The sequence below is a fragment of the Musca domestica genome, unplaced genomic scaffold (genome assembly GCF_030504385.1).
Source record: "Musca domestica strain aabys unplaced genomic scaffold, Musca_domestica.polishedcontigs.V.1.1 1, whole genome shotgun sequence".
Classification (NCBI taxonomy): domain Eukaryota; kingdom Metazoa; phylum Arthropoda; class Insecta; order Diptera; family Muscidae; genus Musca; species Musca domestica.
This window is the reverse complement of record NW_026712114.1, coordinates 18,862,018-18,881,882: the sequence shown is the minus strand read 5'-3', so window position 1 is coordinate 18,881,882 and position 19,865 is coordinate 18,862,018. Positions and strand designations below refer to the sequence as shown.

At 34.6% G+C, this 19,865-nt stretch overlaps 1 protein-coding gene across 1 annotated transcript in view; it reads left to right on the top strand.

Annotated features, from left to right (window-relative positions):
• Positions 1 to 17,382: 17,382 nt before the first annotated feature.
• Positions 17,383 to 19,865, top strand: part of LOC105261927 (uncharacterized) — a 122,112-nt gene continuing 119,629 nt past the window's right edge. Inside the window, exon 1 of the mRNA XM_059120290.1 lies at positions 17,383 to 17,403. The gene's annotated coding sequence lies outside the window, so the exon portion shown is untranslated. The remainder of the gene's footprint in view (positions 17,404 to 19,865) is intronic.

Sequence of the window (19,865 nt, the reverse complement as noted above, 5' to 3'; positions counted from 1 at the left end):
GCGGTGTACCTCACAGTGGGGAAGGTGCACAGATGGATGACAGTGACTGCATTTTGAATACATATTTTTATTAGAATTTCATACATTTTTGGCAAAGGGAGTTTATGCTAATGTTGACATTTTATTTGTTAAGACTTGGAGATTAAAAAGTATTTAATTTCTAAATGTGTTTTTTTAAAAGCAAATTGAATTTAAATTCTGTTACCAAAGACATACTAGACAAAAACATACAGACTAGAATAAGTGCTTATTGAAATAATATATTAAATTTAAACAAGTAACAAGACATAAAGTTCGACCGGGCCGAACTTCTAATGCCTTTCACCATTTGGTGAAGAAAATATATTTATTCAAACGTGTTCCACTTTAAGCTACAAACTCCATTGATCTCGGTAGGAGAATACTATTATAGTTTAAAACAAGTAAGCAAAGGCTATAGTCGTGCGGGACCGGTCCCGTTATGTCCAAATCCATCGTCTTTAAAATAATATTTAAAATTGGAAGTCAAATTGAAAAAATCGCATGCGATAAAAAATATGACAAAAATTAAAGAAAAACCAGTAAAGAAAGTCTTAAAGTCGGGCGGGGCCGACTTTATGATACCCTACACCACTTTCCTAATTAAGTAGAGCTCCACATAACAATTAAAAGTTTTTATGAGAGAATTCAATCATACGCGCCATGATTATAATTATAATTAAAAGTTCAAAGGACTAAATATGCCGAAGCATTTGTATCTTTTAAGTTCGGAATTGTATTGCCCATTTGGTTCACAATTAATTTGAAATCGGATAAAGATATATATCGGAGCTATATCCAAATCTGAACCGATCTCGATAAAATTTGGCAAAGATATTTCTGAGATGTATTTGATGTATTTCCCTGAATATCGTTGTTACGGAATGCATATTACGGTTGTGGGTAACAAATAGAACATATCGGATGAATAATATATATGGAAGCTATAGCTATATCTGAACCGATCTTCACCAAATTTGACATACTAGCTTCTACACCCAATTCGGTCGTAAGTGCCAAATTCCATCCCATTTAGACAAATATTAGACGTTTGGGGCAAAATAAAAGGTAAATCGGACGAAGTTATATATGGGAGCTATATCCAAATCTGAACCGATCTCGATAAAATTTAGCAAATGTATTTCTGAGCTGTATTTGATATATTTCCCCACATATTGTTGTTGCATAGTGCATATTACGGCTGCGGTGGACAAAAATAACAAATCGGATGAACAATATATATGGGAGCTATAGCTATATCTGAACCGATTTCGATCAAATTTGGCATACATATTTTCAGGCCTAATCTGGATGTATATGCAAAAATCCATACAATTCGGGCTGATATTACACGTTTGGTGCACAATAAAAGGCAAATCGGACGAAGATATATATGGGAGCTATATCTAAATTTTGACCGATTATCTCCAATTTCAATAGGGTTCGTCCTTGGGCCAAACAAAAGATCTTTGCAAAATTTCATCTGGAGCGGGCAATAAATGCGACCTGTACTTTGTTTACAAAAATACATGGACAGACGGACGGACATGCATAAATCGACTCAGAATGTGATTCTATCCAGATCATCAAAAGGAACTATGGGTCTATCTCGTTTCCTTCTGCCTGTTACAAACAAATGCACAAAGACATAATACCCTGACCACCTTGTGGTGTAGGGTATAAAAAATTGAGCAAAAGATATTAACTTTTCTATTGCTATATTTTTCCGTGAATTTTCTAGATTTTATCCGTTTCTGGCAAGAGACCATTCCGAATTGATGGGAATTGTAAAAATCGGCCCAGCGGTTGTTGTCTTATAAGCAGAATAAATAAGATCTATCCTTTTACATATATATTGTACCTATTTTGCTATATATCCGATTTCTTGGCTATCAGCATTACTTAATGGTCAGATGTGATCTTTTAATGTATTTGTGAAAAAATATTCGCGGTTTATTGGAAATTTTGTTATTTCCTTACATAAAAGTGCGTGTAGCACCAATATTTCAAAGTTTTACAAACTCTTTGGTCAAATCAAACTTATAATGTCACAAATCCACAGTGTTGTAATGCATACACATGGAGGAGTACCGTTAAATTTTGGTATATGAAAACGTGGACCTATCAAGACAATATACTGTCACATGAAGTAGAATTCGTTGCGAACTTCCCAATTTTAGAAATGTAGCCTTTATGAGGACGTTGGAAGCATGTCCTTGTTATGATCTAATAATGTATATTTATATGCATTTGTTCGCAAGTAAGCGTAATACAAACGTACATCACTTAACCGTCGTAAAATTTTACACTGATCAAAAATACATACATTCAATACTATGGTAGAGATGTTCCTTATACAAGTCCGATATTAAATTACAATATAAGCAGTTCATAATAAATCGGATGCTGTGGAGGGTCTATTAACTTTGTCATTCCGTTTGTAACTCCTCAAATACAGGGTGAGATGAAAAAACTGCAACCCACTTCAAACTGCTGTCATTTCTAATCCACTCGTCCGATAGCTGTTAAAATTACTCCAGTGACAGCTCATTGTATTGTTTACAAGCGTACAAAAGCATTTTGGTGAGAATTTTCCAGAAAGAAAAAGTCACGAGATGGAATTCAAGCGTGATAGTGCGATTTCTTTATATTTGGCTGGAAAACCACAAGTGGCTGTCATTACAGCATTTAAATATGAATAAATCTTTTGTGTCTCGTACCGCAGCTCGGTACCGTGATACTGGTAGCTTAGCCCGACGTCAAGGAAGTGAACGGAAGAAAAGAGCAACATCAGCAGAAATGGTTCGAAAAGTAAAGAAGCGACATGATCGAAACTCGCGTCGCAGTGGCCGAAAAATGTGACCGAAAAATGGAAAAATGGCAGTACTCAGCAGCATCGCACTCAGCACGGGCTATCCAAAAATGGTTACAAAATGAGGTTTCTCGCTTCATTTCCAGCGCACGATGGCCACCAAAATCGGGGGTTACCAATCCGTTGGACTTTTGTGTCTGGAGTATTTTGGAAAGCAAGGTTGGCACTAAAAAATACCAAAGTGTCGATCACCTCAAGCAAGCGCTTCTCCGGGAATGGGCCAAAATACAGAAGAGCAACATTCGGGCAGCGTGTGATGGTTTCATTGGCCGTTTGAAGGCCATAATTCGTGTCAAAGGTGACCAATTCGAACAAATGTAAACTTATTCTAAAATTTGATGATATTACCGACATTTTATGGCCTTAATTCAATAAAATTTTTAAACAAAATGTAAAAATTATGGCTTTTAACTTTGTTGCGGTTTTTTAGCTCACCCTGTACTATATATATATATATATTTTCGATCAGCGTAAGATTCTAAGTCGGTATCTATGGAGCGAATTGAGATAGAAGGGTAAAAATTTACATACATTTGTATTTTGCAAGTAGGCAACTAAAGTTCGTAAATGGGCCACGTCGATCCACATTTTCGCATATCCCATATATAGCGATACTTACCAAGATTGAGTATTTTGATGATATTATCGACATTATTCACCGGAATTGTTTCAAGTTTGATGGAATTGTTTCAAATTTCGTATTTGAAGTTCGGAATTGCTTCTTCGTATAGCCCCCGCATAACGATATTCATTTGAGCGGAATTTTTCGACAGATTTTCTTTTTTCGTTTGAAAAATTTCAAGTTCCTTCCAAATGGTGGAGGGTATTAAGAGTTTGTTCCGGCCGAACTTTGTTGTTTTTTTTTTTAATTTTTTGAAAATAAACTTACTCTAATTTTCACACAAGAAAAATCGATAGTTATTGAAAGCACTAGCCTGATAAGACGGCGGTCAAGATAGATCTTCTCTAAATACACTAAAACTATTTTTTTCTTAAGATTCATAGTGCCTGTATATAGACATAGAGGCATATATAGGCAGTGACAAATTATGTAGTCGACTAGAAAAAATAGCTTCTCTATGTAAAAAATCTTAGAAAATTAAACATAGGACCACTAGTGTACGTCCCTAGAACACTACTTTAGTTGACAATTTGTTGAGAAAATTTGATAATTACAAGATTTTTCTTAACACATTTTTTATTCCAGGGATCTAATCTGAAGTCAAATCTTAGATACTGCAAATCAACAGGGGTTTCTTCCATGGAAAATCCGCAACAAATATTTATGAAAAAAAAAAACATTCATTTAAATCCACTTCATACAAAGTATCAAAAAGGCTACCTATTGCACAGATCAAAAAGGATATCCGAGATTTCGTTCCAAGAAATAACACTTAGGTGTCATGAAGGAAACCACAACAAGTCGCTACTTACATAGCAACAGGATACTCGGCAAACACAACTTTCTCTTTAGTAACGGTGTAAAGGACAGAGTTTTTTTGTGAAAGTTTCCCTTTGCTGAATTAGTGTGTGTGTGTTGTGGAACATGCGCAGGCGTACACATTTCCCGTCACAGGCCAACACACACACACACATTTACTTCCTTCCTTTCTCAATGTTGACTATGTTTGGATATGTGTCAGATTTTTTTCCTTCGTTTCTATGATGACTGCTTAAGTGTTTGAATTATGATGTGTTATCGAAATGGGCATAACAAAATCACAACAACACGAGACCCGATTCTCATAAACATATTTTGTTGTTGTCGTTTCTTTGTAAAACTACTCTCGCATTGATTGTTTATTTATTACATAACTGTGTGACATTAGAGACTTTCACCATGAAGTTGCTCGACGAGACGAGTAGATCTCGCACAGAATGCATTTGACTGGCTGGCTGGTATGTGGTTTAGTGGCCATGGAAGCGTGTGTGGTCTTTGCCACCGACGCACCACTATTTATTTTTGTTTATTTGTTTTTTTTTTTTCTTTTTTAGTTTTCATTACGGTTCCTCCATCTGCCAAATAGAAAATACTCTTTCCCAGTGCACTGTAAATTGTGGTTATGTAGCACTTGAACCAAGTCATTAACCTACCGCAGTTTGTTTTGGTTTTGGTGATTGTTTTTTCCTTTCATCCAAATTCATGGTCCCCCCGATTTCAAGGCTTCCCAATAGGTGTTGGTGGGTGCAGTACGTGGCATCCCATCGACGATTACCATAAAAATGTTGTTTATGCCTAAAGGATTTATGAGCCTGTTTGCCTTAAATCTTGGCTGTTTTACATTCAGTGGTTAGGGTGTTAGAAAACCCAACATAAATTTCTTTTATTTTTTCGTTGATAACCACTACCAACAGATTTAGAATGCATTTGTGTGGTTTCTATTTTTTGATAAAATTTATGGCGTTTTATTGATATTTGATACACTTACTGCAGAAGCTCAATTTTAACTTAGTTAAATGTTGGGTGAGGTAACTGGGAAAATACAATCTTATCACCAGCTTGTTTGAAGAGTGATCAAAGGAAGTTCTTGAATTACATCGGGTTCACATTTTTTCTAGAACGCCTCCAAAATGTATTATATTAAAGTCAAACATTTTTTGTTGAAAAAACCACGAACAAATCTACAACTAATTCCAATTTTTAGACAAATCCGTGAAAAAATGTGACAAAAACCATAAAAATACCGAATATCGGGAGGTACCGCTATATAGGAGCTATACCAAATCGTGGACCCATACATGCAATGTTTCGCCAACGGAGCTAGAATCCATTATGACCAACAAATACCAATTTTTAGACAAATCCATAAAAAATGTGGCAAAAATCATCAAAATATCGAATATCAGGAGATACCGTTATATTGGGGCTATTCCAAAACGTGGACCGATATATCTCATTTTCAATACCAACTATCCTAGACACAATACAAATTATTCTGCTAAATTTTGACGCTCTACCTGAAATAATGTGGCCTGTATCGTGATTTCAACAGACAGACAGACGGACATCGTTAAATCGACTTAGAATTTGATGCTGACTATGAATATATATACATTACGGGGTCTACGACGAATATTTAGACATGTTACAAACGGAATGACAATGTTAATATACCCTCCTTTCCAAGGTGGAGGGTAAAAAAAAAATAATTTAATTTATAACCTATGTCTGAAATATTATCCCATTGGTTTAATTTCATATTACCCTTTATTACAGAGAGCAATGTTTTTCAAAACGAAACTGACAGTTTTCCAATATAATGCTGATAATGATAATTTCATACCGGCCTAGGGAATGATCACTTGGCATTTTAACACTTTGATATAACGATTACATTTTTTTTTTCAAAATACGTAATTTTTGGATTTGGAGTCAAAAAATCTCAGTTTTTTCAGGAAGTCCTTAGCGAGTTCCTATAAATGAATATTTTTTTCAAGAGGAAGTCCCTAAAATACCTAGAAATCGTAAAAAGATCTGAGCAGAAAGCCCTTAAAGCTTAAAAAATCAGATCAGAAGGTCCTAATAAAACACGATAATTATAAAATAATTAAAGAAATCTTAAAAATCTAAGATATTTAATCAGTAATTTACCGAAAAATGTTTTTTTTTTTAATAATTGATGAATTTCCTTCAGATGAGATTTTTCTTGAAAAATCCAATATTCTAGGGATTCCTTTAAACATTTATTTAACCTTCAATACATATTTCCTTGACAATAATTTTTTAAAGAACCCAACAAAAGAAAATTGACCTTAAATCTTTTCGATCAGAAAATCATAGAAAATAGTTTCTTCAGTAATCCCAGGATTGGCCAGAATGTCTTAATTTTATTTAATTTTTTTATACAAGGTCTTCTACATGAAGATTCTTAAAAATAAATGTTATTTGTTCAAAAAGTCACTGAAAAAAGTATAAAGAAACATTTTCTTAAGATATCTAAGATTTTTGCCCAAAAAAGTGTTTAAATACACCAGACTCTTGAATTTTTGAATTTTTTACCTTTATATAGTATTTATTCACAAAAAAGTGTGACATTTTTAGCTGAGTAATCTGGAAATTTTTTTTGATAAGATCTCTGATTTTTCGACAAGAAGTCCTTGAAAAAAATCTTTAAAACATCATATCAAAAAATCCTTGATGAATACACGATTTTTATTCAGAACTCAAATAATTCAGGTATTTGTCCAGGAGGTTTTTAAATATTTTTTTAAAAAATCCAAGATTCCTGTCATGGAGGGAGCCCAAATGAGAAAGAAATGTTTGATTAAAATCCAAGTCCTTCTAAAAGATTCCACGATTTTTGGGGGAAATATTTAGAAATAACACATGCTTTTTGGGTCAGGAGATATTAAATTCTTCCCTAAAAATTAACGATTTAAAGATGAGGAATCCAAAATACAATGAAAATTTTTAATAACATTAGACTTTCGATTTTTTTTTTTTTCACAAAACGCGCAATTCTTTGAAAAAACTCACTTTTATGCAAAGAAATTCTTAAGAATTTCTTAAAAATGATGAAATATTCAATGGAAATCTTGAAAAAATTTAAGGGAAAATCAATCTTTAAAGTCAGAACCGAAAGTCCTTGAAAAAATCGAAAAAAAAATTTAACAATACAAGGTTCTTTGCTCTGGAGGTCATGAAATTATTCTCCAGAAATTTCAAGATTTTGGGTTTCGTTAATTTTTTTTTGACGCGAAGATCTTGAAATATATCCTTAAAAATCCCAGGATTTGTTGTTTTTTGTCTGATATTCTTTAGAAACTCCTTGATATTTTTCTGGAAGTCTTACTTTTTTAAGTACTGGAAAAAAGTTTCACAAATTATTCAGCGTTTTGACAATGACGTCGTGAGAAAATTTCGTAAAAATCTATGACTGATTGTCCTGTCAAAAATGTTTTCAATGAGCTTTTGATATTTTTCATTTTTGATTTTTTTTTAAATTCACGATCGCAAATATGTTAAAAGATATTTTTAAAGTATTATCAAAAACCATTAATTCTGAAAGTCCTTGAAATATATTTTTAAAAATTTCTAGAAAGTCTTTAAAAAAAAATTAACGATTTTTTAATATCCTTCATTTTTTTAACGTTTTCAATGCCAGAGGACATTTGAGATTTTCGGTCCGGAAGTCCTTTCAAGAAATTCCTTAGATTTCCCATTTCAGGATTCTTAAAATATTAAAAAAACAGGAGTCTTGGTTAGAAGGTGAAAAAAATTATTAAAAATGTAAAATAGGGTTGTGGTTAGGAAGTCTTGACATTTTTCCCAAACAAATTTTCATTCAATTCAGGTTCAGTTTAATCAAATAGCAAAACCTTCTTAAACTTACATTATTTTTAGTAAAATTTTCAAAGAATTTACAATTTTCGATAGAAAATTCAAAAATGTCCGTAATGTTTTTTTGAGAATTTACAATTTTTGATTAGAAACTCCTTTAATTTTTTTCAGAACACACAATTTTTGTCCTGCAAGACCGTACAAAAAGATTAAAAAACTGAACAAAATAGGTGACTTTGTTCACATCGCACCAGGTTCACGATTTGTAAAAAAACCATCTATTTAGGGGGGATATAGAAGACAAATGCTTTCTATTATAAATAAGAAGTTGGAATGGATCAAGGTGGATACTTTCCATATAAGACATATTTTTTTTAATTGGAAGTACATATGATGAAAAAATTATGATGTTTAACTATTGAACCTAATTCGATACACCCCATGACTTCCCTATGTTCTGGCATTCCTGAGAAATCGCGATTCAAAATCAAAAGAACTTAAAATGACTAAAAGGTCCGCACTGAACTGATCGAGGTACTAAGGAATACAAATTCTGAATAGCTTGGTCAGATCGATTTTTAAATCTTAGGAAGCCAAAATACCAAATCGTAGTTTATTCAATAAAAATAAACCCCTTAAAAATAAACCCCTTAATAAAAATAAACCCCTTATTCGAAAAACTGAACCTACAACGACATTTTTAAATATTAACTGCAGGCACCTTGCAAATTATGTGGTGAGTACATCAAAATGTGAACCGATAAAGGATGGACTGTTGTGCCAATGTTCAAAGCTCGATATTTAAAACTGCACATCGAAATGTGTCTTCTATACAATTTTACCACATATTCATGGATGCGCCTTCTACAAAAATGCTCTTCAAAATCCCAAGTCAAATCTTACAGGTTCATATCTGATAGCTTCTATATTTTGGTTATATCACAGATTTTGTTACAAGGCACAATTTCATTAATCCCACCACCAAAAATCACCATTGTATCACACCTCCATAACTCCTTGTTTCCCCTGCCAGCTGCAGATGCCATTAACACACGTTGACCATATTTAGTTGTTTGTTTATTTATTTCGAATTTATTTAGTATCTGCTTCTTGACATTTCCAAAATTTATTTCCCATTTCGTTTCATGTTATTCAAATAGTTTACAAATAACCTTCAAGTGTTTTCCTCTTCCTTCTCCCCCGCGTGCGAGTTGGGTGGTCTGTCTCTGATTTTGTTTTGGCTTGATTTTCCTCTGTTGGTGTGTCTCAGGCATTTTCGATGATATTTTTTATGGTATGTGCTAACATTTTTAGTCGCTTTTCTCTATCCAATTTCAATTTGTATTAACTTAAGTTATTGATGTGAAGAAGTTGAAAATGTGAAAAATGCCATTTGAATTGAATAATCTTTTGCAGCGAATGATTGTTTTATAATGAGCACTTCAATTACATGGATTTATATGTATGGATGTCGGTATGTTCGAGCCTATTGTCTGGGAACATCAACATTTTTTGTAGCTTAAGGATGATGGTGAATAGAAGCACTCGAAAAATTATGTTCGAGTAGTTTCGGAAATATTGTCCAACAGCCTATAAATTTTAATGTATTTGAACAGGAAAAAGCCTTCTTCACCATCGAACGATGGCTGAATTAAATGATAAAACTTATTAGCACTTAGGTCATTAATTGGGGTTTATTTGGTAGGACTGAAGAAAAAAAAAATAAGTAAAAAAACTCCAAAAAACTGAAAAAAATGCAACCAACTTCAGACTGCTGTCATTTCAAAGCCACTCTTCCGGCAGCTGTTAAAATTATTCGAGTGACAGCTCATTATATTGTTTACAAGCGAACAAAGCATTTTGGTGAGAATTTTCCTGAAAAAAATTTTCCTTATGGGATTCAAGCGTGATAGTGTGAATTCTTTATATTTGGCTAGAAAACTACAAGTGGATAACGTTAGAGCACGCCAGCATTTAAATGTGAATATATATTTTGTGTCTCGAACGATCGCTCGTTATCGTGATACTGGTAATGTAGCACGACGTCAAGGAAGTGGACGAAAGAAATCAGCAACATCAGCAGAAATGGTTCGAAAAGTAACGAAGCGACTTGATCGAAACCCGCGTCGCAGTAGCCGAAAAAGGCTCGTGAGCTGAACATGTTCGCAACATTCCATTCGGCAAATATTGAAAAATGAGCTAGGGGTAAAGCCATTGAAATTCCAAAAAGTGCAAGAACTTACATCGCAACAGAAAGAAAATAGACTCAAAATAGCTAAAGAGTTGTTTCGCTTGGCCTAAAGTGGTGAACTGCCGAATTTAGTTTTCTCCGATGAGATAACATTCGTTGTCCAGCAGTTTGTAAACAAATAAAATGATCGTGTTTACTTGCCAAAGAGGTCGGCTGAAATATGCCCCTTCGGTTGGCCACCAAAACTCAAGCGCTGGACATGGCGATGGTGTGGGCCGCCATGACAGCCGATGGTCGCTCTCGCTCGTATTAATGGACCGTGACATCAAAATAAGTGCCGAATATTATCACGAAAATATTCTGGAGGGTGTATTAAAGCTTTGGGCACGCAAACATTTTGGCCGCAGACCTTGGACATTCCAACAGGACTCAGCACCATCGCACTCAGCAGCCTGATGCTTATTTGGGATTTTATAAAAGTTTTTGTTATTCAAAACTTTGACTTTTGTGGGGGATGTATCAGAAGGAATGGTACGATCTCTTTCGTCTTTATAACAGACCCTGGGTTGATAGAAATATTCAGATTTACCAAGTCTAAATGGAATCGGATGTTAATGAGCGTTTTATGAGCTAAATGGATATTTAAAATTTCGACCTTTTGTGGGGGAGGTACCAGAAGGAGTGGACCGATATATTCCAACTTAATACCAGATCTTGGGTTCATAAAAATATTAGGATGTGTAAAATTTGAAGACAATCGAATCCTACATCATATTTTATAAGAGTTGTAATTATTCAAAAATTTGGCCCTTTGTGGTGGAGGTACTTGATGGAGAGGACCGATATTGTTCATTTTCGCATCTAATGCAAATATTGGGATTTGCAAAGTTGGAGCAAAATCGGATTATCCTTCCTTCCATTTCCGCACCTTATTAAACAATATAAGACTTACCAAGTTTGGATCAAATCAGATACTCTTTTTGAGAGTTATTGTGCTCTCCAGCTAGGCAGACAGACAGACGGACGGACGGACATGGCTAGACCGACTCCAAATGTCCTAAAACGGATTTGGTCCAAAGAGACCTAGGGTCTAAAATCCTTATTTCAATGAGGCACGTTTAGGCCCCTCTCTAGCCTCGTTTCGCGTCTTATGAGCTTCATGATTACTTAAAATGTTGATCCGTTTTGGGGGAGATACCAGACGGAGTAGTCCAACATATTCCATCTTCACACCAGATCTTGTGTTTACAGAAATATTGGGATGTGTGAAATTTAAGAATAATCGGATGCATTTCGCTTTTTTTTTTTTTTTGTTAATGTTAATATTTGTATTTGCAAAATTTGAACAATAGTACGATGTACCAAGTTTGGTTCGAATCGGATAATCTCTTTGAGAGTTATTGTGCTCTCCAGCCAGATAAAAAAAACACCCCTAGATCGACTCAAAATTTGCTGAAAAGGATTTGCTCCAATGAGATCTAGGACCTTAAACCGTTATTTCCATAAGGCACTTTTGACAGTACCAAATGGTATATACCCTCTGTAGTCATATAACTGAGGGTATAAAAAACCATTGAACCTAGTTTTATATATTTGCCTTTAACTATATAAAGACCACAAAAATAAAAATTAGCAACAAATCGGACGGAAGATTTAAACCAATTTGGAATATTTTCACAAATATTGTGAGGTGTAAATATGAATTCAAAATATACAAATATAAGAGGCTATTTGTATATTAGAAGATATTAAGATCATTCTTAAATTTTGTATAAAATTTTAAATGCAGTAGCGCTTGGTAATTATTAGTTCTTGACACAGGTATATTTCTGCCAGCAAACCCAGCTTATACTTTAGTACCAATCATAATAGAAAACTAAATTTTTTCCAGTGTGTAATTGCAAGATGCACTGCAATCAAATGACCCCAGATGATTATGACATAGCAATCTTAACTGCTAAAAAAATGTGCTCACCTACATACAAAGCTACACATGCGGTTTGAATCGGGTGATAAAAATAACATAAAAGATTCAATAAAACATACTGATATCTTCTCAATACAGAAGAATTGTTAACCTTTCCTGTAACTTTAAACCTTCAAGGCACCATTTCTTTGTAATCAAACTCAGGTTGGAGTAACCCATACTCCGGTCCAATAAAGAACCGAAGACATAATATCTGTTCAATTCTCAAACAATTCGTTTGCATTTCAACCAATCCACTTTTAGCTGAGTTTTCAAAAAGACGTATAGTGTTGAGACTCCAAACTGAAAATCGAAAATAAGAAATAAAAACTATAAAAAAAATTGCCTGCAGTGAATTTAATTGCGTTTATGTTATAAATTTGTTGTCCCCTTGCAAGTGACGTCCGTTGCTGCACTCAAGAGCTTGCAAAGTCCTTGAGCATTTTTTGTTCTCCTCTACTTTGAATTTTTATTTTCAATTTCATTTGATATTATTACTACACAGCCAAGGATCATGATGATGATGATGATCATGATCATGTTTACGATTCTGAAGCTGTTTGCCTGCATCAACCAGCATTGTATTATAATACCATAAAAATAATTATAAATGTAATAATGTGAACATTATTGCCGATTGGCATTGCAAGAGGCAATATCGCTCGAAATTCGAAAATGCTTTTGTTAACCATTCGCAGCATAATTTCAATTTATGAGACATTCTGTACCTAGGTGGTACTTGTTATTGTTATTATTTATTGTGTTTTACTTTTTGTGCGTGTTTGGTTTTGTTGGTCAGCAATAGAGATGCTACGAGGATGAAATACTACTTTATAGAGTACAAAATTTGTTGTTGCAAAATGGTCAGGCTTATCCCTTTTGTTGTTGTTTTTATAAAAACAACGATTGTTTATTAGTGGAGAACGATGGTAATGTTTACCAGGGGGTAAGGCAGGGAATACCTAGGTTTCGGAAAGAGCCACCAATCCTCATCAGTTCCCTTGTTTTTTGTCTGGGATATTCTCCCCAGAAGTTATTTTAAAAATAACTTCTATGACAAAAAACATTTTTTACCCAAGTGACGAGATCGTAAGCTCAATAGAAGAGGAACCAAAGAATTAAATAAAACTAGAATTCTGTTGGAAAGTCTTCTAAATCTTACAACCGTACTTATAAACATTTACATCTTTCTCCACTTGTTATGCTTTCGTTCAACCTGAACGAAGAAGCATAACCATGTAAGTTGGTTTTGTCTGTTACAACAAAAACCCCTTCGTCGACCGTGCCTTGTCTATAAATAGAACAGTGTGGCTTGTTTGTTCGGGATACCGTAGTATTTTGTTGTTGCAAATATGTTAATATTTTAAAATGGCCTTAACTCCTTAAATATTGAGTTTTCGGCGTTTTTACCTATTATTTGTGAGGGAATATTCAAATTTGTCATTTTGTTTACAATACCTCGGAATATTTGTATGAGACCCCAAAACGTATTATATATATAGGGCATGCCCAAATATTTGGGCAGTGCTCCGTGGCATCATTTCAAAAACGAAAACTTCCAAAATGGATTTCGACATAATGGGACTTCTAACATATTGTAGTGTTGTAGGGTATCGCATGGTCGGCCCCGCACGACTATTGGCATGGCACAAAGGTTTATATTATATATGAGTTCACGTTCAGGTTTTCGGTATTTTCAAAGTTTCTGCCAAATCAAATCAGCTGAAATTATACCTTAAAATACATTGGTAGATCCGTTCTCTCCCTAAAAAAAAAAAAAATTTCTTTAGGTCCGCTAATTGGTATAGCACCATATATCGGTACCTTCCGATTTTCAGTATTTTAAAGGTTTCTGCCACAATTTCCCACCAAACAAGGTGAAACTTGACGATTGAGGTTGTCAGAAGGCCTGTTGTCTCCTTGTAAAAAAGGTTCCATTCACATCCACCAATTGGTAAAGCATACACATAACTATACTTCCCGATATTCGGAATAATAGATGTTTCTGCCGCGATTTACAACCAAATCTGCTGATACTTGACATTTGGTGTTCTTGGTAGATCAGTTCGCTCCTTGTAAGAAATGTTCGACTAATTGATGCAGCCCCCATATAACAGTACCTCCCGATTTTCGGTATTTTGAAGATTTTTGCCATTTCCAACCAAAATGAGAGAGACCTCGAAATATACATTTTAGACCCCACAAAGTATATATATTCTTGACCAGCACAAAAGTCTATGGAAATCACTTTAGCTTCAGAACGAATTGAAGTAGATTGATAAAATTTTACACAGTTAAGTTACCTATGCAGGTCCATGTCGTCGTATAGACCCTAATATAACAGCTAAATTCAGTATTTTTAAACTTTTAACAGAATTTTTAATTGATTTTATTGTTTTTGAGAATTGCCAAAGTCGTTCCAAATGGTGGAGGGTATTTAAAGTTCGGCCCGCCTTGCAGCCTTTTTACTTGTTTTGGGTTATTTTTTATACCCTCCACCATAGTATGGAGGGTATGCTAAGTTTGTCTTTCCGTGTGAAGTCACCTCGAAATCACTCTAGCTGCTTACCTATATTCGGTATTATGATGATTTTAGCGACATTATTTACCGGATTTTTTCCTAGAACCCGGAGTATTCGTTCTGTAGAGAATATTGCTGTTGTAGCCGAGGATGTCATATATGCACCGTCAACATGGACCAGACGACGTGCCACGCAAATGGTTAAAGGATATACAAATAATTAAAGAGAGGATATACAAATATCAAAATTAATTTTTCGACTCGATCCTCGATTCTAGACACATTTCCGACTCATAGACCCCGCCATTAACTTGGTGTTTCATATAACATCAATTATTATACACTCCACCATACATAGTATGGGGGCATATTAAGTTCGTCATTCCGTTTGTAACTCATCGAAATAATAATTTTAGACCCAACAAATTATGTTATTCTTGATCAGCGTAAAATTCTAAGACGATTTAGCCCTGTCCTTCCACGCTATAGTCAAAACGAATTAAGATAGGAAGCTACAATTTTGCACACATCTGTCTTTTGTATACAGGCAGGTCAAGTTCGAAGATGGGCTATATCGGTCGATATAGTATATCCCCCATATAACGGTTCCTCCCGATATTCGGTATTTTGGTAATTTTAGCCACATTTTTCAACGGAATTCTCTGAAAATCCACACAAAGAGTTTCCTGTATGTACTTCATAGCGGTCCACAATATAGAATATCCCCAATATAACGGTACCCCCGCTATTCGGTATTTTAATGATTTCAGCCACATTTTTCATTGGAATTGTCTCAAAATACACACAAGGAGTTCTTTGTAAGTACTTTACCGCCTGAAAGAGGACTGTTTACATATGTCCACAATATCGTATACGATATATACATATAACGGTACCCCCCGATATTCGGTATTTATATGATTTCAGCCAAAATTGTCAATGGAATTGTTTCAAAATTTTCAATGGAATTAAAATCCACAAAAGGAGTTCCTTATGAATACATTACGCTCTGAAAGATCTATATAGGTCCACGATATTATATATCCCCTATATAACGATTCCTCCCGATATTCGGTATTTTGATGATTTTTACAACTTTATTCACCGGAATTGTTTCAAATTTCGTATATAATGTTCGGAACAGTTACTACAGCCTATGACACAAATTACTTATGCAGGACCACGTTTTCGTATAGCCCCCATATAAGGGTTTTCATTCGAGCAGTATTTTCCAGCGGAATGTTTTTGAAAATTTTCAAGTTTCTTCCAAATGGTGAAGCGTATTTTTATACATTACACCACAAACATAATACCCTGTTTTTGTGCATTTGTTTGTAACAAGCAAAAGGAAACGAGATAGACCCATAGTTCCTTTTGATGATCTGCATAGAATCACTTTCTGAGTTGATTTATGCATGTCAGTCCGTCCGTCTGTCCATGTATTCTTGTGAACAAAATGCAGGTCGCATTTATTATCCGATTGAGATGAAATTTCCCAAACAACATTTGTTTGGTCCAAGGACGAACCCTATTGAAATTGGAGATAATCGGTAAAAATTTAGATATAGCTCCCATATATATCTTCGTCCGATTTGCCTTTTATTGTGCACCAAACGTGTAATATCAGCCCGAACAGTATGAAATTTTGCACATACAACCAAATTAGGACTGAAAATAAGTATGCCAATTTCGATCGAAATCTGTTCAGATATAGCTATAGCTCCCATATATATTGTTCATCCGATTTGTTATTTTTGTCCTCCGCAGCCGTAATATGCACTCTGAACAACAATATTTGGGGAAATATATCAAATGCAGCTCAGGAATACCTTTGCTAAATTTTATCGAGATCGGTTCAGATTTGGATATAGCTCACATATATAACTTCGTCCGATTTACCTTTTATTGTGCTCCAAAAGTCTAATATTTGCCCAAATGGGATGGAATTTGGCACATACGACCGAATTGAGTCTAGAAGGTAGTATGTCAAATTTGGTGAAGATCGGTTCAGATATAGCTATAACTCCCATATATACTGCTCATCCGATTTATTATATTTGTTACCCACAACCGTAATATGCACTCCGTAACAACGATATTCAGGGAAATATATCAAATAAAGCTCAGAAATATCTTTGCCAAATTTTATCGAGAGCGGTTCAGATTTGGATATAGCTCCCATATATATCTTTATCCGATTTCAAATTAATTTTGCACCAAATGGGCAATACAAATCCGAATTTAAAAGATACAAATGCTTCAGCATATTTAGTCCTTTGAATTTTAAATTATAATTATAATCATAGGGTGTATGATTGAATTCTCCCATAAAAACTTTTAATTGTTATGTGGAGCTCAACTAAATTAGCAAAATGGTGTAGGTTATCATAAAATCGGCCCCGCCCGACTTTAAGACTTTCTTTACTGGTTTTACTTGTTTTTGTACAAAGAATTTAAAATTTCTAATTAATAAATTTCTTTATTGAAGCTAATTTAAAATTATCAAATTTAAATCTTTCTTTCAGAACCCACTGAATCCCGCCTTATTCTTTTGGTATGTTACAATGAAAACTTGTTTTATAATTTGTCGTAATAAAGTCATTTTGTCGCCTCTACTTGCCCATTTTAACAACTTAATATCAATTCTATTTAATATAAATAACAAATATAATAATACGGCTCCGCAACATGTAAATACACATGAAATCATATTTTATAAAAAACCAGCAACAAAGAGGGAACGGGGGCAAAATAACGTCACGATCTAAAGCAGTTGGAGTCGCCGCCACTTCTATCCAAACACACTCGTACGTCTTGCGACCACACAATAAACATAAATCTTTTCATTTTGTTGGCCAATATATCAACATGCAGCAAATTTGTTAAATTAGACTAATTCTTTTTAAACAATTTCCATTAAATCAATAAAATATTGTTTATTTATTTAAATGTGGGGAGGCTGAAGAAACAAATCACTGAATATCTATCAGAAGCTAAACCAAAAAAAAAATGAAAAAGAAGGCGAAGGCAAGGCGTTCCATTCCAAGTGCAATGCATTTTTTGAAGTGAAGTGAACAAATGTGCCACACATTTATTAATGCGTATTTAAGTGTTGGCGCCAGTGTCTAGAGTAACACCAAACCGACATCCATCCAGCCTGCCTGCCGGTTTGCCATCGAACACCAATTGCCATTTGCTGGGGAGCTAAAGGCAAATAAACAAAACTCCATGCCCTATAAAGATGTAAACATTTGGTGAAAATATATATTCCACACTTCATTAGCAATGGCATCGTGGCAAATGAAGAAAAAAAAGAAGAAGAAGATGCGATATAATAAAAATCCACCATGGAATACCACAAAATCTATTGCTGCTCTTTTATGATGAACTCCATAAAACAATGTGGTAGAACGCTAGTGGCGTTAGCTTTTTATGTTTCTTTGATCGTAAATTATGAAATCCATGGATGTTAACTATTGTAGGTGAATGCTGTAGGATCTTAGATATGGAATACCAAAGAATTAGACTTAATCAGAAAAATTATTCTCATTGCCAAATTTGTAAATAGGCTTTTATAGGATTGCCCATATTCGACGGACCCATGACTCTTTGGGCCCATACCAATCGACGAGGCTTGTCCGCAGGCAACATTCTTTGCGTCAATTGAATTTTGTATGGGAACAAATGCAAATCAATGCGAATAATCCGTTTTAAAGTGGACCGAGCCATGCCCAACTGATGAGAATGGAGTTTTTGGGATGTTCTTGGGGACCTCTCAACACTGGCTCGTACGGCAGCGATATTCTCGGCCGATCGCCTTGGTCGACTTTTATATGGCCTCTTCGGATTAGAAAGATTCTTACCAGTCGAAAATTTTTCGTATAAACGCTTAATGGTGTTCTTAGAAGGCGCACTTCTCACATTTTTTAATGTTTTAAAAGCACGTTGAGTTTTCTCAATTGATATCTTCTGTTGAATGTAAATTTCAACTATTTCAGAGCGCTCGCGTGGCGTGTATTGGTTCATGGTAAAAATCTGCTTGGACTGACGCTTCAAACGCGGTATGTCATTAAGCGATGTGACATCTCTGTCAAAAGTTATGGCGTTGCCAGATGGGTCCGTCGAATATGGGCAACCCTGTATACGAGTTTACGTTTTCAGAAACATCATCTGATTTCCGATTACTTTATTGATATTAAAGTGTATTGAAGTCATTTTTACCTGCATACGACTACTATGAGACCATTTCTTAGAACTTGCATATTTTATCATTTAGAAAAGAGGAGCATATATATTACAACCTAAACCTAATATTTTGAGTATGCGTAGCTTGGAATATTTGAGTATATGAATAAGAATAGTCTGATTCGGTCAAAAATTAACCTAAAGGTTTGCCAAACTTATACCAAGTTAGAAAATGTGGTATATAGGTTCACTTCCTTCCCTTTTGGGAGTATCTGATTACGTTCAAAATTGGCAAATTATTGATCTAAATTAAGTGGGGAAAATGATATACAGGGTCAGATGAAAAAACTGCAACCAACTTCAGACTGCTGTCATTTCTAAGCCACTCCTCCGACAGCTGTTAAAATTAATCCAATGACAGCTCATTTAATTTTTTATAAGCGTACAAAAGTATTTTGTCGAGAATTATCCAGAAAAAAAACTTATTCGTGATGGAATTCAAGCGTGATAGTGTGATTTCTTTATATTTGGCTGGAAAACCACAATCGGCTATTGTTAGAGCACTCCACCATTTAAATGTGAATAAATCTTTTGTGCCTCGTACCATCGCTCGTTACCGTGATACTGGTAGCGTAGCCCGACGTCAAGAAAGTGGACGGAAGAAAACAACAACATCAGGAGAAATGGTTCGAAACGTAAAGAAGCGACTTGATCGAAACCCGCGTCGTAGTGGCCGATAAATAGCTCGTAAGCTGAGCATATCGCAATATTCCATTAGGCAAATATTGGAAAATGAGTTCGGGGTAAAGCCATTGAAATTCCAAAAATTAC